The sequence below is a fragment of the Notamacropus eugenii genome, chromosome 2 (assembly GCF_028372415.1).
Source record: "Notamacropus eugenii isolate mMacEug1 chromosome 2, mMacEug1.pri_v2, whole genome shotgun sequence".
NCBI classification, from domain to species: domain Eukaryota; kingdom Metazoa; phylum Chordata; class Mammalia; order Diprotodontia; family Macropodidae; genus Notamacropus; species Notamacropus eugenii.
The window spans coordinates 392,373,928-392,400,920 of record NC_092873.1 but is presented as its reverse complement, the minus strand read 5'-3'; the positions used below and the strand labels follow the sequence as shown (position 1 = coordinate 392,400,920).

Here is a 26,993-nt window from a genome sequence, read left to right as displayed (position 1 = left end):
GATAGAGATCGCCTAATACAATCAGAGCCAAGATCAAGAGGCCTAATACAATCAGAGCCTGATACAGCTGTCTCAAGGAGCGCACATACTACTCCAGCTATGAGACATTTTAAGATACTAATAGGGGGTCGAGGGTATGTTTGTGTCTCCACAGGAAAAGGTGATGCGTGGATTCCCATTAGAAGGATCCGTAGGTGGGAACCGAGGTCGGAGACGACGGAGACGCAGGAGGCGGAGACCCCGGAGAGCCCAGAGACCCCGGAGAAGGATCATACACCACCTGAGCCTGCTGCTGACAGCTTTAACCTTGCTGCCCAGAGAGGAAGCAGCCCTCATCACAACCGCAGACACTGCTGCTGACAGTTTCCCATCTAGGCATCCTTTTTTCGCCAGCTGAATGAGGACTTTGATATCACAAACCCAGGACACTTGGGTGGGGAGGAGGTGACCAATTTTCCACCTGTATAGATCCATTTGCAAGATTAAGGGAGTGGTGACGTGTAAGGCGCCTACACCAGCTGCTTCTCTTAAAATATGCTTTGGGATTTTAGTTGATTGCACTTCCCCAGTTGTAACTCAGCCATTTAGTTTCATCTTTGTTTTATTTGAGGCCTCCCTTTGTCAGTTGTGCTAGCTGCAGATTTCTGTGTGAATGAAGTCTTGTTGTAAGGTACTCATATGCTAAAGGCCTTCCTAATCCACTCAGCCTCCAGCCACTGTTTGCTCTAGAGCCAGGTGCGCTCCGCGCATAACAAAGAAGGGGATATGTTGGGACTGGAAGCTCAATTCCGTGTGGACAGTCTCGGGCAGGTAAAAGTGGGACTTCTAAATCTTAGAGTCTTACGAGGCCCTCCATGAACAGCGGGGGTTCGAGAAGGTCAGACCGAGCTAGCTCGGCTAGCTCGGGTATTTCCGCCTCTCCCCCGGAGATACCTGATGGGTGGAGTCTCCCTGCCCTCGAGGTCGTCCCGGATTGGAGCACACCTAGTTACCTAACAGCATGGTATTGAGATGCAAACTGTGTGGCTGAAGATTAAGTAGGATTGAGGAAGCCAGGAAGCTCTCTCTTAGCACGTGTGGAGCCAAAGAGAAAAGTAGGGCTCCGCTTCTTTTCTTTCCTCTCTCCCCTCCCCCTCTCTCCCCGCTTGTACTTCTACTTCCATTCCCTTAAGCTTAGCCTTCTTAGGAAATCTCCCCCTCTTCGTCCTAAGAAAGAAGACTCCCTGCATTTGTAACAGAAACCCTGTAATAAAGCTCAACCCCTGTTTGACTCTGGAACGTCCTTTCTCTCATATGTGCATCCGGCGTGGCCAGCCGAAGACCTGGACAGGTAAGAAAGACTCGGGTAGCCCAATACAGGCCTCTAGGCTTGGCAGTTCAATCTTTACATCAATTTCATTTACATTGTTGTCATCATTATCTATATATTTTTCTGCTTAATTTCATTTTACATCAGTTCCTATAAATCTTTCCTTGCTCCCCTCAAACTTCATGTTTATTAACTATATGACACAGTGATATTCCTATATTACAATTTGTTCCTCAATTGATGTGTTGCCAGGAATTTTCAAAGAATCCAGAATTGGAGATGCTATCTGGCAACAGAAAAAGGCAAGTTCTGATTTTCAAAGGGAAGAGAAAGTTATTTCATACAATGAACTAATGATCTAGACATTGACTCCAGGTTAAAATTTCAGAATATATTTACATACATACATATGCACACATATATGCACTTACACATATACTCACATATGGAAGTATACGTACACATATGTACATGTATATTTAATGATTTCTGATCATTGAAGAAGTACCTGATAAGAATCAGCATGGAGCCTGAATTGATAACTAATTTAAGAAATTATAAAATGGGGACAGGCACACCTGGTTTGGGTACTGGGGAAAGACCATAACTAGTAGAGGGGAAAAGGCAGCAATCACATTTTTTTCTGTTTATTTATTTATTTATTTTTAGTTTTCAACATTCATTTCCAAATTTTCTCCCCATCTCTATCCTCCCCCACCCCAAAACACCATGCGTTCTGATTATCCCTTCCCTCAATATGCCCTCTCTTCCATAACACCCCTCATTTCCCTTATCCCCATCTTCTCTCTTTTCTTGTAGAACAAAATAGATTTCTATACCCCATTACCTGTATTTCTTATATCCCAGGTATATGCAAAAACAATTCTCAACATTCATTTCTAAAACTTTGAGTTCCAACTTTTCTCCCTTCCTCCCTCCCCACCCATCCCCCCATTGAGAAGGCAATCAATTCAATATAGGCTATATATGTACAGTTTTACAAAAGACTTCCATAATAGTCATGTTGGGTAAGACTATATTTCACTCCATCCTATCCTACCTCCATTTATTCTGTTCTCTCTCTTGACCTTGTCCCTCCCCAAAAGTGTTTACTTTCAATTACTCCCTCCTCCCATTTGCCCTCCCTTCTATCATGCCCCCCAACCCACTTGTCCCCTTCTCCCCTACTTTCCTATAGTGTAAGATAGATTTTCACACCAAATTGAGTGAGCATGTTATTCCCTCCTTAAGCCAAATGTGATGAGAGGAAGGTTCACTTTTTCCCTCTCATCTCCTCCCTTTTCTCCTCCATTGAAAAAGCTTTTCCTTGCCTCTTTTACGAGAGATAATTTGTCCCATTCCACTCCCCTTCTCCTCCCGATATAGTCCTCTCTCACCCCTTAATTTTATTATTTTAGATATCATCCCTTCTTATTCAACTTACCCTGTGCTTTCTGTCTATATGTGTGTATGTGTATGTATGTGTGTGTGTGTAATCCCTCCCACTACCCAAATACTGAGAGAAGTCTCAAGAGTTACAAATATTATCTTTCCATGAAAGGAATGTAAACAGTTCAACTTTAGAAAATCCCTTATGATTTCTCTTTCCTGTTTACCTTTTCATGCTTGTCTTGATTCTTGTGTTTGAAAGTCAGATTTTCTGTTCAGTTCTGGTCTTTTCATCAAGAATGCTTGAAAGTTCTCTATTTCATTGAAAGACTATTTTTTTCCCTTGAAGTATTATACTGAGTTTTGCTGGGTAGGGATTCTTGGTTTTAATCCTACTTCCTTTTACTTCTGGAATATCATATTTTGCACCCTTTGATCCCTTAATGTAGAAGCTGCTAGATCTTGTGTTATCCTGATTGTATTTTCACAATTCTCTAATTCTTTCTTTCTACTGCTTGCAATATTTTCTCCTTGATCTGGGAACTCTGGAATTGAGCTACAACATTCCTAGGAGTTTCTCTTTTCAGATCTCTTTCCTGAGGTAATTGGTGGAGCCTTTCAATATTTATTTTTCCCTCTGGTTCCAGAATATCAAGGCAGTTTTCCTTGATAATTTCATGAAAGATGATGTCTAGGCTCTTTTTTTTGATCATGGATTTTCAGGTGGTCCCATAATTTTTAAATTGTCTCTCCTGGATCTATTTTCCAGGTCAGCTGTTTTTCAATAAGATATTTCATGTTGTCTTCTATTTTTTTCCTTTGGTTTGTTTTGTAATTTCTTGGTTTCTCACAAAGTCATTACTTCCATCCGCTCCATTCTAATTTTTAAAGAACTATTTTCTTCTGTGAGCTTTTGAACCTCCTTTTCCATTTGGCTAATTCTGCTTTTTAAAGCATTCTTCTCCTTATTGGGTTTTTGGACTTCTTTTGCCATTTGGGTTAATCTATTTTTAAATGTGTTAAATTCTTCAACATTTTTGGGGGGGGGGTCTCCTTCAGCAAGCTGTTGACTTGCTTTTCATGATTTTCTTGCATCTCTCTCATTCCTCTTCCCAAATTTTCCTCCACCTCTCTTACTTGATTTTCAAAAACCTTTTTGAGCTCTTCCATGGCCTGAGATCATTGCATATTTATTTTGGAGGTTTTGGATGCAGAAGCCTTGACTTTCATGTCTTCCTCTGATGGTATGCATTGTTCTTCCTCATCTGAAAAGATGGAAGAAAATACCTGTTCACGAAGAAAGTAACCTTCTGTAATCTTATTTTTTCCCTTTTTTGGGAATTTTCCCAGCCAGTTACTTGACTTCTGAGTCCTTTGTCAAGAGGAGGGTATACTCTGGGGACCTGAGTTCTAAGTTCTCAGTTCTCCCAAGGTGGCACAATCAAGGGAGAGGAGTTTACTCCTCTCATGGCCTGTGCACTGCTCTGAGAGGAACCAAAAACTTTTCTGCCCAGATTTGAGAGTAGAATTCCCACTCCACAACTGCCTCCAGCTCCACCACACCAGTGCTCTTCCTCACCCCAGGGATGAACTCAGGGCTGACATTAAGATCACTTGCTCAGTTCCCCCAGGATATTTAGGAGGAGGGCTCCAAAAATGGATGCTGCCTCTGCAGTGGCTGCTGCAAGTGATCCAGACCACACTCCCTTCTCCTGGGTGGAGGAACTTTCTCACTGACCTTTGAAGTTGTCTATGGCATTTGTGGGTTGAGCATTCTGGGAACTGCTGCTGGTGGTGGCTCCCTGAAGCCTTTTCTGGGTCCTGTCCCTGCTGCGCTGTGCAGCCCACACTGGGCTGCACTCTGCTCCACACCTGATTCAATAGACCTTTCCTTTTGGCCTTCCAGGCTGTCTTGGGCTAGAAATCTCTTTCACTCTGTTGTTTTGTGGCTTCTGCTTCTCTAGAATTTATTTAGAGTCATTTTTTGCAGGTATTTATGGGCTATGTGGGGGAGCTTCTAAAGGTTGGTCTTTCCACTACATCATTTTGGCTCCACCCCCAGCAATCACATTTTAATTAAGAACAAAGAGTATGGGGGCAAAAAGCACATAATGACAGAGACAAGTAGTAAAAGGGTCACAGAGATAGACAGTATGGGAACAGGGGATAGGGTGGTGAAGGAAGGAAGGAAGAAAGTGTGAGGAAGAAGATGTAGAGGTGAAGAGGCAGAGAATATTACTCTGGTAGTCATGAATTAGAGTTGGGAGATCTAGGCAGCATGGACCCAATGGAGATGGAAGATGTCCTTTCTCCCCTGCTGGGGTGGGAAGAGTTTTTTATAGGGGTGTGTGTCTGTGTGTCTGTGTCTGTGTGTGTGTGTGTGTGTGTGTGTGTGTATGTATGTGTAAATAGACCAAATCCTATCTATGCAATTTTGGAGTTATAGTTCATTAACATATCCAAATCATGTCACAGTTGTTGATAAAACTTCAAAGTTAACATGCCTGCATCATTTTGTAATCATCAGTACATTTTGTGTTCTGCACATGTTGGGAACTTGTCAGAGATTTCCATATCATAAGACAAGAAGGCCCTGAGAGCTGTGCCTACATGGCTTCTGCTAGTTCAGCACATATTATCAGGATATGAATTTTGGCTAATATATAATTCAGTTTGTAGATGATGCTCCTTTGATCTTTGGGACAATTTGTACATGACTTGAAGTTTTCTCTTTGCAATCTAATTTCCTGCTATTGTCACTTTCTACTGGCTGCTTATAAATTTACTTATTATGTTGTTGTTTAGTCATTTTAATCATGTTTGACTCTTCATGACCCCCCCTTTTTCTTGGTGGGGGGAGTTTCTTGGCAGATATTGTAGTAGTTTTCATTTCCTTCTCCAGCTCATTTTACAGATGACGAACTGAGGCAAACAGAGTTAAGTGACTTGTCCAGAGTCACACAGCTAGGAAGTGTCTAAGACCAGATTTGAACTCATGAAGATGATTTTTCATGACTCCAGGCCCAGCACTCCAGCAACTATGCCTATGTGCCACCTATACAGACTAGAAGAGATGGAGTGGTCATTGGGACCAGAACCAAATATAATTTTAACACATAGCCATGAAGAAGTATTCATGCCCTTACCTTCATTCTGTATTTGACAGATATGTTAAGGGAATTGGCTTCAGTGGGAAAGAGCTGTATGGGAGTAGAGAAAGAAAATGACTTGGCATGGAAAAGAAGAGGGGATCATGGAAATTGTGAGGGTTTTCTAATTGTGAAGATGAAGACTAGAGATAGCAAGTGGGAAGAGGAAATTTAGAGGGACTTGAGTTGAAGGAGAAGAAATTGAGAAGAGCTCAAACAAAACCTAAGAATGAGAAGGAACAGGAACAAAATGAAAAAGGTATGCTAAGGAAAGAGAAAAGACATTAAAAAAAGACTGGAGGAATAAAAGGGAAAGGAAGAGAAGGGAGTTGGTAAACTAACCAAGAAGTTGATAAGATAGGTAAAAGGCAGTAAGAGAAAGAACTGAGGTGTGGTTACCAAGCTGCTATTAAGGTTAAAAGTGAGGAGAGTGACATCTTATGTTGAAGACCCCCACAAACAGTTTGCCAGGATAGTTTCCAGTGGGGAGCTATTAGCAGGGGAAACAAAGTGACTGAATTTCACTTCCAACAGAGATGGAGTTCAGGAGGAATTTTTCAGTGACTTACATATAATGAACCAAGTAAATGGTATATGTGCTCAAAGTATAGATTGGTCTGCCTTTTGGAAGAGAAGGTAAAGAAACCTTAAGAATGGTTCTCTATTCTCTGGACTTTTAGGAAAAATTAAATATTCCTAGGACAACTAGATGGTCAAAATGTTCCACTTACAGACTTTCTGATTCTGGGTTGAAATCCTTTCTAGCCACTCTTGGGCAAGTCACTTAACCTTTAGTCCTAGAGGGTTTAACCCCCTCCTTTTATCCTCTACTTCTTCATCTGATAACAGATAAAGAATTGTTTTGAGGATTAAATGAGATAACAAATTGGTGGGCCAAACTTGAAATTCCTGGATAAATGTTAGCTACTGTTTTTTTTTTTTAATTAAAGAACTTTAATATGAAAGTGAAGAAGGAAAAAGTGATCTGGGGAGGGTGAGCTTCAAAGTGAGTCTAATTGGTTGTATTGATGTTTAATAATAATTTTATATAATATAAATATTATATTATATAGCATAAGTAATACATTATAATAAATCATTTAATTTTAAAATAGATTAGGAGGCAAAAAGGAACACTGATCTGTATCCAGATATTGAGGGTGAAAGAATGAGGCACATAAAAGAAAGGGGAAAAGAATGATTACTGAATTCTTGATTATGAGAGCCCTTACCAAAGAAAAGGGGTTGAAACTCTCTAAGAGCAAACAGCTATTTGTCTAAATGAGTTCAAATGCAAGAGTGGTAAGCAGGGAAAAATAAGAACAATAGTGGTTGGTGACTCCTTGCTGAAGAGCACTGAGGCAGCTATTTTTCAACCTGATAAAGAGACTGAAAATACATATCAACAAATCACTATCAAAATTTGTTGTCTTTCTGGGCCATAACAGGGAACCTCCTAAAACTTGTCCAACCCTGATTTGACTCTCTGCTTAAGATGAGTCCCATGAGTACTAATGACACTTCCAGAAAGAATGTAGAAAATATGGGTAAAGAGCAAAATATGTCTTGAGCAAAAATACTGAAGGACTATGGGACAATGGTGGCATTCTTGTTACTAATGTGTAATATATCAAGACAAGAAATTCAGGAAACAAAGGTAGTTTCAAAAAGTGAATATCTGCTTAAGACAGAGTCTGAAAATGGGAGTTGGATGTTTGTATTATACAATTCATGTAATTTGTCATTCAGTCCTTCAATATGCATCTATTAATATGTTAATTCACATGTGGACTATTTGTGCCTGACCTGTGATAGAGCTTTCCAAGCTCATACTGGGCTAATCAGCCTCAGTTGGACACACTGTACCCTGACCCCAACATAGTGATGTCATTTTGGTCCTCTTCCAGAACAAAAGACAGCAACCAACCAACCAGATACAGAAGATGCAGAGGTAAAAAATCACTATTCTCAAAAAGTTTACATTCTATTGGGTGTAAACAATTTGTATACAGAGCTGTGTGTGTTTGTCCTTCGTTGCTGAAGAAGACCATGCCATCAGAGAAATGGTGACATGACTTGCACTTGACTTTGTTTTGAATGAGGGAGGGTTGTGCAGGCTCACTTCTCCTCCCCATTTGAATCCAGTGACTAGATATTCATCAGGATGACTGGAGATGACCCAGGATGAGGCAATTGGGGTTTAGTGACTTGCCCAAGGTCACACAGCTAGTGAGTGTCAAGTGTCTGAGGTGAGATTTGAACTCAGGTCCTCCTGACTCCTGCACTGGTGCTCTATCACTGGCACCACCTAGCAGCCCCAAACAGAGCTAAATTACAAAATATATAAGGTAAATACAGAACAGTTTGTGGAGAGATGCAGTAGCAACTGTAGGGATCAAGATAGCCCTTTGTCAGAGAACCTACTCAGATTGAGGCTTGAAGGAAAGTATGAATTCTACAGGGATAGAAGTATAGAGGGAAGGTATTCCAGGCGTGAGGGCAAGCATGTAGTATGCAGAGAGATAATAAGTGTCATGCCTGGGAAAGAAGAATCATAGATTTGTTCTTTTTGACCCTGGAGAATAGAAATAGGAGCAACTGAGCAGAAATTACAAAATGGATTGCTGCCCAATATAAGGTGGGGGGAACCCTCTGGTTAGACTGTCTTAAGTGAAGGGGCAGCTAGGTGGTGCAGTGAATAGAGTGCGGGACCTGGAGTCAGGAAGACTCATCTTCCTGAGTTCAAATCTGGCCCCAGGCACTTATCAGCTGTGTGCTCCTCAGCAAATTACTTAACCCTGCTTGCCTCAGTTTCCCCATCTGTAAAATGGTTTGGAGAAGGAAATGGCAAACCACGGTAGTATCTTTGTCCAGAAAACCCCAAATGGGGTCATGAAGAGTCAGATATAATCAAAAACGAAGCAATAACAATAAGAAATGGTAGGTGGCCCCTCAACTGAGCTCTTGAAGCAATTACTACTTATTGGGGATATTACGGAAAGGATCCACAGTTTGGTGTGAATTGGCTGCTGAATTCCATTCCAACTCTGAGAATTTTTTCGATTTACAGAAAGAGCATCCTTCCTTACCATGTCCAGCCTTAAATCAAAGACTGTTGATTAATGGAGTGACATCAGTCTAAACTAGATCTGTCCCTGGTCTTACTCCATTCAACAATTTTATTAATGGCCTGGATCAAAGCACAGATATCACACTCATCTAATTTTCAGGTAGCATGAAGCTGGCAATAATTGCTAATACACTGGATGACAGAATCAGCATGCAAAAATATCTTGCCAAACTGCAGTACTGGACTGAGGATAGTATGAAGAAATAAAAGGGAGACAAATGCAGTCTCACTTGAGTTAAAAAATATCAACTCTACAAGTATGGGATGGGTAAGACGTAGCTGAAAAATAGGTTAAATGAAAGATACCTAAACTGTTGGTTTACTGTGACAGCATTTATAATGAAGCAGACCAAAAATAAAAGGTAAAGCCTTTTTATGCCTAAATTAACAGAGGCATAGTTAATAGAAGGAAGAAGGTAACACTTCCATTGTCTTCTACCTTGGTCAGACCACCTCTGGGATATTGTGTCCAGTTACAGGTACAGTATCTTAGAAGAGATATTCATAAGCTGGTGCTTTGTCAAGGGCAAGATGACCTGATTGATTGAGAGGAGTTAAGCTCATGGCATGAGAGGATCACATCAAGAAACTAGGTGCTATTTGACCTGAAGAAGAGAATCCTTAGGCATGATAGTGATCCTAAAATATCTGAGGGAATAAGACCCATGTGCAGAAGTATAACAGGGAGTTTTCAGCTAAACAAAGGAAAAAATTCTAATTATTGAAGATATCCAGAGATATGTAACACAAGTTTGATGCCTACTTGCCAGGGAATTTGTCAATGAGATTCTTCTTTTTTCTTTTTTTTAGATACTGGTTGGAATAAATAAATGACCTCCATAATCTCTTCCAGCTGTAAGTTTATAATTCAAATTCCACAATTCATTTTTAGCTGAGCAACAATACAAAGAGTATGTTATCCTAATACATGATTGAGAAAGAGGAAGACCAGCCCTGGAGTAGGGTGTTGCTGAGGCAACCCTTCAGGCCCGCTGAGATTGTGGTGGTGGGGTTGCTAAGGAAACTCTGCCAAGAACGTAAGGACAGCTTCACCCTTGAGCCACACACTCTCCTGAAAAAGCCTTTGCTCCAGATCTCCAACAGCTTAATGGATTGCCAACAAGTAACAATTATATAGTGTTTTGTAAACCTCAAAGTTCAACATGAATGTAAATTATCATTATCATTGTGATTACTTTTGTCCTTCATCCCAGCATGCTCCTGGCTAGAAGTGTGACTCTTTATAGAACACCTGCATGACATGCCTAGCATGAGCTCCCATTTCCAATCTGGGCTAATTTATTCATCCCAGCCTATTCATCTATTACTCTTTATATTGGTAGTTCCGGGTTTCTGGAGAAGAAACCTTTATGTAGTTACAATTCAACCTCTCTTAGGGTCCTACGAGTAATATTGCCATGGGAAAATGTATTCCTCCTACATGCTACAATGGGCAACTAGGTATAGTACACAGAGTGCTGAGCCTGGAGTCAAGTCATCTTCCTGATATCAAATCTAACATCAGATACTTTCTAGCTGTGTGACCCTGGGCAAGTTACTTAACTCTGTTTGCCTCAGTTTCCTCATTTGTAAAATGAGCTGGAGAAGGAAATGGCAAACTACTCCAGTATCTTTGCCAAGGAACAACAAAAACTTGCTATAATAGGTCATATTACCCACACCTTTGTGCTTCCAATCTATACCAAATCAGTCACTCACAATGACACTATTAACTTAAACATAAAACATTTGCATTATGACAAAGTAAAATTAATAATAGGCATATCCAAATCTATACATAAACCTAAGTCACATTCGCCCACCAATGCCCACAGTGATTTTGGGGGGAGAATGGGCAAAAAGAAATCCAACAAGCAGACCCATGATTGGGGCCAGTTTGTGCAGTCTGGGATGACTCACAGCTCTGAACCGAAGTCCTTGAGATCCTTGGTCCTGTAGCGAATAATTTGTGCCACACAAAACCACTTCTCTGTCATTGATCCTCTTCTGGAACTTATCACTCTCCGGCAAGGCAACTCTACTCTTCCTCCATTCTCAAACTGATAAAGTAGTTGAGAATTCTTACTCACTATCACCCTTACTAGATCAATGTGATAGAGGTGCACTAGTGAAATGATAAGGAATTCCCTTAAGCCAAATACCTTCAAAGCTCCTTAGGTTGGCTCTCAGGCCAATCCAGATAAACCCTGACTGTTTTTCCCATGACTGAAATGTGTCATCTGCTCAGGTCTCAGTATCTTGTCAAGCAAAGCTGAGCTCCTAGCAAAGCCTGTCCTTCCCCATCTGCTTTTCCCTCTTAAAAGAGAAGGGCACAGTAAGACAGTAACCAGGAATTTATAGGGTGAGGAAGCACAATTAAATGTGCAAAATTCTGCTCCCTCATTCAGAAGCATCACACTTTCCACAGCCAATCCACACATCAGTGTTGTTTTTTCTCCACAGCCAATCCACACATCAGTGTTGTTTTTTCTCCAATCAGCAGCCTCCTAACTACACTATCTAAAGTTTTCCTGTAGGCTGACTGATCCTACTAGTAGCTTCACCCTCAGTTCATGCTCCCTTATTAACTATAAGCTGTGGTCTTCTCTCCTGATGGGTACTTCAGATCTCTCAGTGTGTCAAATTAGAACCTTCTGGTGCTCAGTGATTTATCTCACCCTTATGTAAAAAACTAATAAAATCGGTTAGTTTTGAAATGAACAATCTATTTAATTATTCCATACTCCCTAGTCATGTGATTTAAACTCGGTTAGTACCTTCTAAAAGAAGGTGCATGCAAATAAGCCGCAGGACTACAATGTCCCACAATCTCAGTCATTTTTCTGTTCTCAGAAAGATCCTCTATGTTCTCTGTTCAGTTCTCTTCATATTATGGTTCTCTTACTTCTGTCTAAAAACTTTACACTTGAATGCTTCATAAGCAAAAGACCTTATTTTTTCTACTTTTATACAACCCAACTGTTCCCACAAAAGGGGTATTACCGTACATTCTTTGCAAATTTAATTCTTTTTCTTTACACTTGAGTTCATTTTTTGCCTTCTAAACATTTAATAATAATATCAAATAGCTGCTATTTATTTGAAATTCTAGAGTTTGCAAAGTACTTTATACAGGTTAACTTCGTTGATCATTTTATGCCTCATTTCAGCAACCAGACTGCTCATATAAGAAAGAAGCAGCACCTTATGCTTGGTTGTAAAGGATACTTGATATCTATTCTCAGGTACTGACTCCAATTAGATTTATGCCTAGGGCTGAACTCACCTCTGCTAATATTTTTGTTCCTAATCACCTCTAACTTCCTGATGATGTTTTAGTGGGCTTGACTAATCTAACCTGCTCCTCCCTGTTTTGTACCTTTCCATTGTCCCTTTCTTTAGTGCCCCATGGCTTATTGTCCTGGCCACTTGACTCTAATTCAATTCTACAAACATTTATTAAATACAGTCTGGGCCAAAAGTTATTCTAATTGTGTGACATACAAAGAAAAAAAGAATAACAGTCTCCAACAATGAGTTTATAGTTTAATTATATTTACTTCCTTCTCTATTTCATCACTAAATTATTCCTTGTTTTAGAGGAATTCTAATTATATCTGAATATCATCTTTTGTCTTATACTGGGTGAGGAGTAGGTGGGAAAGTGGGGTATTACAATAGCTGTTCTAGCCCTGTACCTGGTTCTTCCCTGCTCCCTATTGTCTGTTTGCACCTGTAGCAGGTTAACCTTTTGGCAGTAATTGCTTCTCTGCCCTCCCCTGGAAAGAATTAGTTAATTAAGAACAGGCCTGAACTCTATAAGTTCATGCCTCCAAGAACTAAAGGTGGCGAAAGGAGAAACCTTTTTGAAAAGGTTCTCTTGGGGTCCTGAAATTTAAACTTAAAACCATTGCATGAAGCTAATTCCTACTCACTGGATTTAGGAAAAAATTGGAAAGGTAAGATTGGCAAAAATCGTGGAGACTCAGGGTTAGAGTTCATGTGTCACTTAGAATGTTATATATAGAAATAAGAAGGGAATAATGCAATGGATAGAATGTAGTGATTAGTACCACAATTTGCCTATATGCAGCCTTTATTAAACCAAGCTTTATATTATCACAGAACTTTTTGTGTCTATCCCTTACCTATTCTTTGGATGGCAACCAAATAAGTAGCCTATTCATTTCCAAACTCAAGACTGGAAAATTCTTGTTCTCTAATAGGAAGAAGACTTATCAGGATGGTAGCCAATAAGATGTCTCTTTAAAAAAAAAAAAAAGGAAAGAAAAAGAAAATATTTAAATAGCAGCTCTGGTAGAGAGGAGGGACTTACTTTTCTTGGTTGCATGATGCAAAAAAGCTTGAGATATTTTTCTAGAGAGTGAAAGATTATAAACTGCAATATAACTGATTTGCAGACAAATACCCTTAGAATAGTGGAGGAGAGAGGGAGAGGAAAAACCTTCATACAACTCATTCATACAGTAGGAGCTAGATGAGGAAAAAGGAAAATTGGTCACACTTGCCATATTTTTTTTAATCTTAAATAGACATCTAGGGGGTTAGTTTGCTACAACATCTAACATGGATATAAATGCTGAAAATATTACATTGGATCTAAGGCAAAGGATTGGGAGTCAGAATCTGGAATTTATGGTCTAAGACCCTAGTGGTGAATATCCTGAGAAGTTCACTAAGCTATAGGGGAGCTATCTGGTAGCACATGGGTTTCAGGGATGGGAGTAGGGAGTTCTATATGCTAGATGACACATTTTTTGATGCTTTCTTTAGTGAGTGTGCAGGAAGGATTCTATTTTTATTGCTTGACTCCAGTGGGCAGAACTAGGATTAATGAGTAGAAGGGTCAGCTTTAGCCTTCAAAGATCGTAGGATCATAGATTTAGAACGTGAAAGGGCCTTAGAGGCTATCTAATCTAATCCCCTCATTTAGTGGATGAGGAACCTGAGACCTACAAAGGTTAAGTGATTTGCTGTAGATCACTGTGTAACAGAAGCAAAATTTGATTTTAAAGTCCATGCTTTCCCTCTACAGTACCATACTGCCTTAATGTAAGGGGAAACTTCCTGTTAATTTAGAAAATGGAATGAGCTATCTCAATAAGTAATGAGTTCTATAACACTGGAAATCTCTAAGCAGAAACTGGATGAACACTTGTAGGCTGTGTTAGAGAGTAGATCCAGAATCATTTAACAGCATTCTTGGAATGCATTCCCTTTCTCAGTTCCACTTCTTATAATCCCTAGCTTTCTCAAAGTTCAGCTCATGTGTCACCCTTTACTAGAACTCTTTTCTAATTCGTGTCTTGCATAATACTTTCTTCTTCCTTGAAATTTGATCATCTTAGCTAGGCACAAAGGAGGACTTGCTTTTATATTCCTGGGTCACATGACTCACAATGGCTTGAGACTTTCTTTTAGATAATCAGAGCACCTGTGTAGCAATACATTGATCACTAATATGCTAACAAAACCCCAAAGAAATCCATGGAAAGGAAAAAAAAAAAAACAATCTCCATACAACCCATTGGGGATTTGTATCATTATGTCACTTTAAATTTCGCAAAACACTGTATACGCATCCTCCCATGCTCAGTGACCAGACTCAGTGGTGGCACAAGCACAGATTGAGGAGACTCAAATTGCCCTTTCATATCTAGACTATGTTATGTGTTCTAATTGCAGCTGAAGGATATTATGGTATTGTAGAGTGTCAGAGAAGACTCTTGGAGGTAATCTCTTCCAACTTCCTCATTATACATATGAAGAAACTGAGACCCATAGAGGTAAGGTGATTTACCCAACTATTTAAAGAAAAAGACAACATAGGAATGAAGTCATTTTTATTCACTTTCTTTTTCTTTCTCCTTTGTTTTTTTGGGGTTTTTTTTTTGTAAAAGGATTATAGTTCTAGAGCTAGAAGGAACCCCAGAATCAGTCATTAAACATGTATTAAATATCCACAGTGTGCCAGGCATTGTGCTAAGTACTGTAGTTTCAAAGGAAGGCAAAAAATTAAAAAAAAATAAAAAACAAACAGACCATTCTTTGCCCTGGAGGAGTTCATGATCTAATGAGGAATTCGCAATTGAATATCCTCATTTTATAAATAAGGAAATTCAGGTACAGGGAGATCAAGTACCTCTCCCTAAGGAGAGAGGGAAAAGTTGGAGGAAGAGTATTGTCAGTGTTAATATAAATGACATACTATGGCAAGTTTTAAAATTTTTTCCTTGAAAATTTATGCAAGAGACTGTAAGCAGAAGATTCACTGAGAACCCAAAGGTAACTGGACTGGAGCCAGTTATAGTTTATCCTGGAAAAGTGACTGCAGTCTCTCTTCCTTTCTTTCCATAGCTCTCTGTGTTCCCTGAACAGAAAGGCCCCCCACTCACAAATACCCGTATCCAAAAAATGCAAAGGAGAATATCAAAATTATAGCACTGAAATGGGCCAAACAGAGACACCTTCTGGGAGAAACTAAGAATTCCACCAGAGTTTTACAGTCCAATCCAGTCCATATCTAGGATTTTAATAAATGCGAATTGCATTGTAATACTAGATCTGACTCGGTAATAGGGGCAAAAAGGAATAGGAAAGGTGTATTCTGTGGTCCAAAATGGCAGGCAGTCTTTTAGTTAAAAAAAAAAAAAAAAAAAAAAAGGCAATCAGGAATCTTGGGCAAAATTCTTTGACTTTCTAGGCCTCTCTGCCTTTCACTGATGAATCAGACTCAGTCAATTGATCAACAGGTCTTTATCAAATTCTCACCATATGCCAAGCACTGTACTAGAAGACTATGCAAAGAAGTTGAACTAGAGACTTTCTTTAAGGTTCTCTCTAGACAGTCTGTTTTCCTAGAGTAGGGCTTTCCTAGTCCTGGTTTCTGTCCTGTGAAACTCAGACCTCAAAGTTCTGGTTATGGTGTTTCCAAGACTGACCTTACATGTAGGAGAAGTAGAAGTCTTCAACATGGTGCTATGAGTTGAACAGAGAGAAAGCTACTTAACCAAAATATCAAATATCTCCCTTCTAACCCAGTGTGAAATTTAACTTTTAGAAACTCATTCATTTGGGTTTAAAATAGACTCCAGGAATGCTACCTGCCTTTTTTTTTTTTTAAAGAGATAAGAATTCATATGAGGAATGATAAAGCTAATTCTGGTTTAGCTTTAAGTCGTAAATACCCTAATGTAAATGGCTTTACCTCAAACTTTCCCTAAGAGGCCAGGTACCAAGCAAGGCTTGAGAAGTTGTGAGAACACTGGGTACCTTGCTGGGATAGCTAAAAGGGGGCACAAAACAAACTTCATTTATTTCACAACAGTACCCAGGGTTGGTCCTAAAAGGACCTGGAACATCCTCTAGATGTTCCAGCCTCTAGAACCAACAGCTCTGAGAATTTCTGGCTAGGTTAAATAAGACTTGGTTGGATTACACAAGATATTTTTAAGATGGTTCATTTTATGTTTTTTTCTGAGTATTTTCAGTTTTATGTTGGTTGCCCAGGAAACCTCTATTAATTTGAGTTCTAAGAACTGGAAAGTTTAATGTTTTTGCTTCATGGAAGACTCCTCCTAAAGCCACGATGCTTTCATATTCTCAGAAAGTAAAGCCAGAAGTAGTCTGGGAACCCAGTCCAATGCATGTGTGCTAATGAATGGGATGTTTGTATCTCCTGTGAAATATGGTTTGGTTTTGTGTGTGTGTGTGTGTGTGTGTGTGTGTGTGGTGTGTGTGAGGTTTTTCTTCAGCTCTATTTAGGCTTGGCAGGTAAGCAGTGGAGTGATGAATCTATTGATTTTCTGAAGCAAACACTCTTTGGCACTTTAACTGTGAGATCAAGGCATGTTGGGTACTTTAAAATGAACTGAAGTACAGGTGGCATTAGAGACTTCTTTACTGTCACCAATGATCATGGATGTCATATTTTGGGGTGTGCTGTATTACAAGCCTTGGTAGCTCAGTTCAACTCAATTCAACAAACATTTATTATGCACTTATGTTCCAGGCACTGTTAAGTGCTAGGGATACATAGACAAAAAGCTCACATTATATTCAACCACTTAGGCTCATGATTTTTGCTGAACTACCAATCTTCAGTGCTGCAATTGATGGCAAAAGCTTTAAGACAGTTTGACCACTATGTTGGCATCACATATAATCTGATCAAGTCATTTGCTGCAAAGATCCAAGCAAAACTGCACAGTGTCACACACACAAAAAATGACAGAATAGCAATACAGAAAACAGAAATCCAGTAGTTTCTAAAATGCACTTTAATAGTTATAACTAGTCTTGGAGGTATACCCATGGTTTTGAGGTCTGAGTTTCACAAGGCAAAGGCAAGCCTTTCTACAGTAGCATGTGTATGTGTTTCTATATGTGTATGTTTGTATATAAGTGCCATAGAAGCTACTTCAGAAAATCAGTAGGTTCATTACTCTACTACTTACTTGCCGATCCTAAAGAGAAACAAAAAATTTCATGAGAAATGCAAATATTCTATTCATTAGCACACATATATAAAAATACATGTATATAAACATGCATATATTTTTATATATGCACATAATTATATATTTAGCATATATTATTAATATTTAGATATTTATAGATTTATCATGTTATATATTTATATAGCATGCCAGTTATATATTAGTATGTATAACGTACTAATATAATTTATATATTATATATGCTAATATATACATATACCATTCTACTATTCTACCAAACAGTTCCAATACATATGTGTACAGACAGATATGCTTGTAACTATGAAATAATCTGTTCATTGTCAATTTGAGACTGCATTCCAAATTGTTGTTTTTAAATTTGATATTGAAGTTCATATTAATTCCTTCCCTACCTGCTTCAAATAACCCAGGACCAATGGTAGAAAACTAGTTCCTGCTATATAGAAAGGTGTATGTGTATATGTATTTATGTGTATATGTGTATAATGTGTGTAGTGTATATATGTGTGTGTGTAAAGTGTGTGTGTGTAATTTTAGAATTTTTTTATTTTGAATTGCAGTTCTCTGCCTCCTTCCAACCTTCTCCCTGCATTGAAAAGGCAAGAAATATGATACCCACTATGTGTGTGAAGTTATGCAAAACATGAAAAATACCTATATTTATAGAACTGGATAAGACGAGGGCCAGACTTGTGAGCTAATTGGTGTAAGAACTCCTGGTGTGTGCATAGGAAAGAGGTCCTTTTACCAACACAGATCAACAATTTATGAATAACTTACTCTGAAAATATTACCTAAGACACTGAGAAATTAGTTGGCTTGCCCATAATCACACCGCTAGTGTGTATGTCAAAGGCTGTACTTGAGAACAGGTCTTCTTAACTGCAAGACCAGAACTCTATCCCCTACCCAGTGCCTTTCATCTATAGAACAAGTGTTAAAAGTTGTGTAAAGCAAATTTATACAAGTCAAATTCTATTTTCCCTCATGGGAGTTTTACCATGATTTACAAATAATCTTCAATTGTTGATGCGTTCTAACTTTTTTTCTTTAGTTTGTTTCTGTCTTAGGAATTCTCTTCCTCAGATAAATACCACTCAACAAACACAGATTCATCAGGGCACTGACACTTTAAAGGACTTGTCTCTGAAGTTTATTTTTTTGTTGTTGTTGTTTTTATGAAGCAAATCTCTTTGTTCAAATGACCTTGAAATTTTTATTTTGAATTATGTTTGGAAAGATGTTATGACGATCCATTAGATATTCTGTGTGTATCATTTTTATTTGATAAGGATGCCATATTCTATGTGAAACTACACTCTCACCATTTACCTTCATCCCAATTTCCTACACTGGTAGAGTAAAATAAACTTTGACCTGTTTATTATTCGGTCAGTCAATAAGCATTTATTAAACACTTGTGCGCCAGGCAGTGTGAGGAAATTTTGTGAATAAAAATACAAGTAGAGAGAGTTCTTGCCCTCAAAGAATGAACATTCTAATTGAGGGAAAAGACCAAACAAAAAGAAGCTAAAAATTGTCAGGGGCACAAAGGTATCGTGTGTGGAGAGAGGAGAGAGAGAGAGTCTGGGGTAAAGCCCAGGGAACAATGAGACTTAGTTGACCTGGGACATCTTCCTTCAATGGAGGTCCTGGGAAGAACTATCCAATCAGAGAGGTTACAGGGGTAGAGAAAACTTCCAATTTGTGAATTTCAGGGTTAGAGTATATTAGAGGAAGTCTGAAGTACAGCCTGGAGAAAAATGAGGATAGAACTGTCTCTCTATTGTACTTTACAGCATGTATGCCTTAAAAGACAATTTGATATTTTAATGATGTATTTTATGGGAGACTTTCTTTACTATGAACTGATATCAAAGGACTGAGGTTTAAATTTTGTCTGTGCTATTTATTACCTGGGTTACCCTCAGAAATTCATTTGACTTCTCTGGGCCTTGATTTCCTTATGTGTATAATGAACATGTTAGACTGCATGGAAGAATAATGTTCTAAATGATGAATTGATAGTCTCAACCATCTCTGTCCTGATCAGAGATCTTAGAGGAAGCTAGTGGAATGGTAAATAGAGAGCTGGGTCTACAGTCAGGAAGACCAGAGTTCAAATCAGACGCTTAGCAGCTGCATAACCCTGGGCAAGTCACTTAATCTTTTTGCCTCAGTTCCCTTAACTACAAAGTGGAGGTGATGATAACACCAATCCAGTATCAAATGAGATAATATTTGTAAAAGCACTTAGCATAGTGCTAGTACATATTAGGTGCTATATAGATTCTCATTCCCTTCCCTGTCCCTTCTTCCTATGGTCAGATCATATCTGGAGTATTGTGTCCAGGTCTAGTGCCACATTTGAGGAAGAACTACTCAGAAGAGGGTAACCAGACTGGTTAGAGACCTTGAGATCATGCCATATGAGAAGTAGCTTAAAGAACTAGGGGTCTTTGGCTTGGAAAAGAAATTCTTGTGGGGAAGGGGAGAGAGGATGATAACCTTGAAATATTCAAAGGGTTGTCGCATGAAAAAGATTCATATTTCTACTTGGCTATAGAGCATGAAACAAGCTTAATAACAGGAAAGACTTCAACTACAAGAGATACCTTAATCTGGAATAAGCTGCTTCAGAAGATAATAGAATCCTCCTCACTTGAAGCCTTTAAGTGATAGCTAGATGACCACTTTTGGGTTGGAACAACCAGCCTCTGTGGAACACGCCAACTCTGAGATTTGGTGATTCTCTAAAACCTCTCCCAGCTTTAATATGTTACAAGTCTGTAATCATAAATTCACTTTGTCCAGTTTTGTTTCAAGAGGATTTTACTGGAGTGAATATTTTCATTTATATCTAGTCCCAAGCAAGGTGTCTCTATCCATATATTAAAATGATTCAGGATTCTTTGGAAGATGTAACAACAGAAATAACCTAGTTCAATAACCCACTGATCATAAACATTAGGCAACATATAAAACAGGAAAGAACCCATTCAACAAAGAGGTTTACCACTGTGATGGAGGAGATCCAATATAGAGGCCAGGTTAGTGAGGGATTCCCTGGGATTATTGGTGTCAAACTGAAATAGAAATGGCTCCCTGCCACTGAATATTGACTAAGAAAACCATAAATGAACATTATCTCCATTGTATTGCATGTTTAATTATTTTCTTAAACATTTCCTTACATATTAAACTAGTTCAACAACACTTAGGAGTTTTGTGGACTGTGAGTTTGATACCCCTGCTATGGGCCATGAGGTCCTCCAAATGTTCTTCTTTACAAATAAAATTGTAACTAATTTCAAGAGTACTGTGTATATACATATATACACACATATGTGTGTGTATATGTATTTGTATACATACATGTGTATACACATCCTATGAATTATACCACCGACAAATCTGGATTCCATGAGATGATCTATGAGTGGCATCATAATTGATTTTCTAAAAGAACTGGTGAATAAAGGAGCTCAGTTAAATAGGGTGGGGACCCCTAAGAGATTCCTCTCCCCTAATGATGTGACTTTGAACAAACTACTCAGCCTCTTTCAGGCTCAACACTCACTGTTGTAAAAGTAATGATAATCCTTGCACTGCCTTTTCCACAGTGCTGTTAAGAGAAGGGTCCTTGGTAAAACATAAATTTTAGTTATTATTGAAGCTTTTGGTCAAGTATTTGTGTGGTATCAGAAAGGCAATGGGAGGTCTTTGGAGGATTTCTTTCCACTCAGCTGCTCAGCATTGCATACATATTTGTGTACTATCAGGCAGCAAAGCCCAGAAGTGCGCTCAGTTATCAGGCTTGCTTTGCACCTGACATATGGAATTGTTATAGACTAAATCCTTAGGGGTACAATATATGTCTGGACCTCAGGACAATTTAAACATCATAGACTCAGGGGACAAATGTTTAAAATGTACATCTTCCTGATTACCTATCAGTGAGCAACCTAGTAGGTGGCAACCTAAGAGAATGCACACAGTAGACAGAATGTTCAGGAACTTGGGTCTCTCAGACTTCTCACCATTCTGAAGACTTGTCCCTTCTTTCCCTCAGTTCAGATTGTCATCTATCTATCTATCTATCTATCTATCTATCTATCTATCTATCTATCTATCTATCTAATCTATCTAATCTATCTACCTACCTACCTACCTACCTACCTACCTACCTAATTTTGAGAGCTAACCCAAGCATGAGCCTAATTCCATTTGTGTTTTATGTGTAAATGTAATGGCTGTTTGTAACCTTACTGTAAAAGATGGTTTGCTCTCCTGTTGCAGATCTCATATTTGTTCCCTTCCCTACCTTACAGTTCATCTGAATTTCTGTTCCTACTATGTTTATCATTTGCTTGGCAATATTTTTCAAATAATTAGGTTTTAATTAAATTTGGAACACTATTAAAGGGTACCAAGATAAAACATAAATTCAATTTGTGTTTTAGTGCATTGGGGGAAATACAAGTGGGGTCATACAAGTCTTCAAGTGATCATCTTTTTTTTTTTTTTTTAACTGGATTTCTCTGTCTTTTGAAGTCTGTAAGTAGAGGCCTGATTCTATTATGATAGGCAAGAGAACATTAATCTGCTCTGTTTCCAACCTGGGCTGGTTCCTTAAACATATCTCTTCCACATCTAAGGGCCAACCACATTAATGTTGAACTTATTGTGAATGCCAATTCAATTTAGCTCTCTGTAGCTCAGAACTCCCAAGTTTAAAAGGTTTACTACCCTCAGCCCTACATTGCAGCAGGGACCACAGACATATGCCACCATATCCAGTCAAGTATATATTTTTAGACAAATTTTGTAGATAGGCAAAAACTGAAGAGCATTGTGATTTCATAAAGTGAAGATTATAGTTCAAAGAACTATTAAATGAATTCTAAATAAAAATAGTCAAGGCAGTATAGCAGATGTATTAGAGAAAGAAATCTTGCTTAACAGAGTCCACAGTTGCCATGGAAAATAATGAGCTGACAAGAGTAGTGGGAACCTTTCCTCCTAAAGGGAAACTAAAGAACAAGTCAGCCCTGGACAACCTTAAAAACTCGAAAGACCCTAGATTCAGTGAGTTCAGAATTAAAATAACCACATAGTACTGAACACTTAAATTACTGAACCTTGAACTTCATTTCTTTTTTAGCCACTTTGGACTTGGCTATGATCAGGGGAGCTGCTGTAGGAAAGGTGGAGTGAGCATGAATCAATTCACAAGAATTTATTGTTAAATTTTCATTGTGAGACTTTCAGAGCAATTACACTTGGGAAATCAGTAAATGCTACAAATCAGGGTTTGATTTATTACTTTGCTGTCTGGATTTTTAAAATGGAGAAAATGGTAATAATACAGATTAGATTAGGTATGTCTTTGTGTACATTTTCACCCCAGACATCTGGTTGTTAAATGTTTAGCAATATTTACTAGTACACCACTCACTGGCTGTGAACCCGGTTCTGATCAGGCTCCTACCCAAGGCACAACTAATACTTGTGATCCTTTAGACAATAGAATTTATAACCTCTACACATCACTATGGCTTCCATATCACGCACCATTGTAGTTTCTAGGTGCTTCAGTTCCAAAATGCATTATCCTTAGGTATCTATCTCCTCTAGTTCATGATATGATCCTATAAATTCTTGCTAGGCTGATCCAAAAAGCAAATACTGTGAATGTTACTTGACTGAAGAATCTGTAAGCAAAGACAAGATGACCAGGATGTAAAAGATGAAGCAATTTAGTTTCATAGATGCCAAGGAGTCTGGGAAAATAGTATGTAAGTCAAGCCTAACAGAGGTATACAAAATAAAAAGGGGAAAATTGGATAAAAGGAGATATTGGGAAAGGTGGTAAGAGACAGAATTTTTACCAGAATTTCAAAGAACATAAGCAATAAGGAAAAGAACTTCTTTAAGACAAAGGAGCAGTTACTCCACTGGAAAAAAGATAATAGATTGTATGGCAGATTGGTACAAATTAAAATAAGACCAAAAATCAAAAAACAGGAGTTCTTAACCTGAAGTATGTGAACTTTAAACATGCACACACACACACATACACACAAAATTAATTATATTTCAATATGATTAGTTTCTTTTGTAATTCCATGCTTCCCAAAGAGGTCTAAGACACAGAGAAAGCTTAAGAACTCCTGACCTAAATGAAGGTAAACACCTGGAAAGCATATCTGGAACTGTTTGATTTAAACCTCTCAAGTTAACTGAATAATGTAATTCTGTTTGTGTGAGCTATCCGAGCACTGCCACAGTAACCCTCATACTACAGGCAAGTGCAGTTGTGCAAGGAACCAGCTATCCAGCTGTACTACAACAAGCATGGCAGGATAGAGAAGAAATGCGGTGAGAAAAGATTCTGTATGTTCATCCTTCATTGCAGAAGAAGACCACGCCATCAGAGAAATCATGACATGAGTTGTACTTGACTTTGTTTTTTGAGTGAGGGACGGCTATGCAGGTCACCAGTCTCACTTCTCCTCCAGAGCCATCTGAATCCAGTGACCAAATATTCATCAAGATGACTGGAGATGACCCAGGATGAGGTACTTGGGGTTAAGTGATTTGCCCAAGGTCACATAGCTAGTGAGTGTCAAGTGTCTGAGGTGAGATTTGAACTCAGGTCCTCCTGACTCCTGCACTGGTGCTCTATCCACTGCACCACCTAGCTGCCCCTGAGAAAAGATTCTAAAGATACATTATTGGGTAGAAAAATCCTCCACCTCTTTTTTTTTTTTGTTTCATTTGATTTTAGAAGTAGGCATTTAAGCCTGGGATATAACTATGAATTATTGGACCTGGGGCAAAGAGAAGCCATGGCCCAAAGGAAAGTCATTCAAGGGCATGTATACCCCCACAATAGGGGGCATCTATGATCTAAAGATAGTCTACTCATCAGGTATTGAGGTGTTAGTGGAGAGAAGACAGACCAAGGTAATAAGTAAGTACCAAGTGGTCAGGCAAAGTCAGACCGCCACAAAGGGATTAACAAAAGGTTTAATTGCAGAATGGCAAAAAGCAAAAGATAATGAGTGCCATCTGCTGGAGGACAATGAAATTGTCAGACTGTGGGAGAGGATGTTTGAACTAGTTTAACTACTTGAGAGTGTGGAGGACTGCAATGAAAAGATGGTTGCCACCTCTTGGGGAATTTCAACAACCTGGGGCAAAGGGGCAGGACAACTGGGGAGAAAAATAGGAACTACAAACATTTCACTACATCTTGATAGATTAACATATTAAAAATCTCCCAACCACCTGGTGGTCTAGCTAATATTAGAAAATTCCCAACCCTAATACAATGACATAGTAAAATGGATGGTCCCCTCTACTGTTGCTAACAACTACTTTCTATTGTTGGGGAAAAAAGACTCTGCAGTTTTATCTAAAAAGACTGCTTTCACAATTGTAAAAATATTTAGTTTCTTGCCTTGACCTCTTAACCTGAAATATGTGAATTTTTAAAAAAATATATATTTTGATGATTATATTTCAATATAATGAAGAACTCCTGGCCTAGAGGAAGGTTAACACCCCCTAAGACACACCTGGACCTGTTTAGTGATTTAAACCTTGAACAGGGAATGTTGTCTTATTCTAATAATAACTCATTGCCTCTTTCATTCCAGAGACTCCTGTTTTCTCTTTTTTGACGGATCCCCTGCTTTCTCTTCCCTTCCCTCTGCTATGAACTATGTTATCTTTCTATCCTAAATTGCTTCAGAATTCTGATAATTGACTGGCTATTCTAGGAGGACCTTAAAGGTTACCAAAAACAAAATCTGTCCTCCAAGAATCTGAATTTACTATCCCTGAGATTAGATTCTTTAGCTTGCTAACAAATCTCTTTACCTTCTTTTTGACCTCTCCTATCTTTGAACCACAATCAACAACCTACCTTTCCCAGGCCCTCCATTGATAGGTATGCATTTACCAAGAGGTGGAGAGAGTTCCCTAATAGCAACTAGGCCTGTTGGAGTGGTGGCTCTGCAGAAGCAGTGCCACGCTGATAGGGGTCTATGATCCACCACAAGACAATGTGCTGGGATGTTGGTTCCTACAGTGAGCCACTCCTGGGTGTTGGTACCCTGCAAAAAAAAAAATCTCATTTTTCTCATGCTAGAGATTTTTCTGCCAGTCTGTAGGGTATCTACCTACTTTCCTCACCTTCTCTCTTCCATTTTCCAAATAGCTCATCCAACTATAACACTGCATGTCACATGACATGTGAAACATTCAGCAAGGCCAACACAATCTGCTACCATTACCCGTACCCCTACTACTGTAATTGATGAGGTTGTCAGAGGGCAAGATTTGTCAAAACTGATCTAACCAATTGATAGGTGTAATGAAGGGAAGAGGGTAGAAAAGACAGGGAGAGAAATACAAAAGATAGAGGAAGAAAACTAAGGCATGACAGCAATAGAAGATCACTATTTTTGGCCAATGGTTTGATTAGCTTGTTAATTTAGCAAATTTTCTAAACAAAGTTATCAAATGTTATAAGAAACCTCCAAAAGAGTTTTTACTCTAACAACATCTGAAAAGAGCTAATTTTCCACTAATTTTTTGGCAGTTTCATTTTTTTCTTCTCATTATGTGGCCTCTCTTATGTACCATAAAGATAAATTTGGTGCTTTCATCTCTAAAACTTGCATCCTGAGATATTGAACATAAAGATTTTCCGTAATTCCCCATGTCTACTAAACAAAATTCAAATTGCTTTAGCTTAGTGTTTAAGGCCCTCTGAAAGCAACATATCCTGTAGCTCTGCCTCATCTGTAAAATTGGAACGATAATGCCATTATTGCAAAATTGTGAGAAAAGTGCCTTGCAAATTATAAAATGCTATTGAAATGTGAATATCACTGACATTTCAAAACAGTGTAGTTAGCTTTGTACATGTCATATCTCTCTTCCCAGATGATGAACCCTTGAAAGAAAGAGCCTTGTCTCATTCATCTTTGTGTAACCTATGTCAGAGGCTCTCTCAACTTATTGCCCAGGTATTTCAGGGACCACTAATTTATCCAGTTTGTTGCTTTCTTCTTTTCTTCCTCTTCCCCACCCCCTACTCTGTCTCTCTGTGTCTCCCGTGTGTGTGTATGTGTGTGTGTGTATGTGTGTGTCTGTCTCTGTCAATCTCTCTCTCTTTAGGAATTTCAGTATTTGACACTCCCCAAGGATATTCCCCAGCTCTCTTTATAAGCACATAGCCTCATAAGTCTCAAAGTATGAAGAGTTTTATTTGCAATTCAATGAGGGGAAGGGGGGAATGATGGCACTTACATATGAGGTGATAGGAAAGAACAACATAGCATGGAGTAAAAGCGACCATGTCGCAGAAACCAATACAGTCTCATGACTTACAGTCCTCTCCTTAGTAGGACTCTATTTCCCGGGATGGGTCAGCTCCTGTTCCATATCACTTATTTCTGGCAGCTCCCTGCCTCTCTGGGGGCACCGCTAGTCAATGTTCC

General features: G+C 38.7%; 1 long non-coding RNA gene across 2 annotated transcripts in view; it reads left to right on the top strand.

The window, feature by feature from the left end:
- The first annotated feature begins 12,733 nt into the window (after positions 1 to 12,733).
- Positions 12,734 to 26,993, top strand: part of LOC140529098 (uncharacterized) — a 51,623-nt gene continuing 37,363 nt past the window's right edge. Inside the window, exons 1-2 of one of the 2 annotated variants that reach the window (XR_011975420.1) lie at positions 12,734 to 12,936; positions 14,684 to 14,784. This is a non-coding gene — a long non-coding RNA (uncharacterized lncRNA). The remainder of the gene's footprint in view (positions 12,937 to 14,683; positions 14,785 to 26,993) is intronic. The other variant, XR_011975419.1, reaches the window with a different exon arrangement.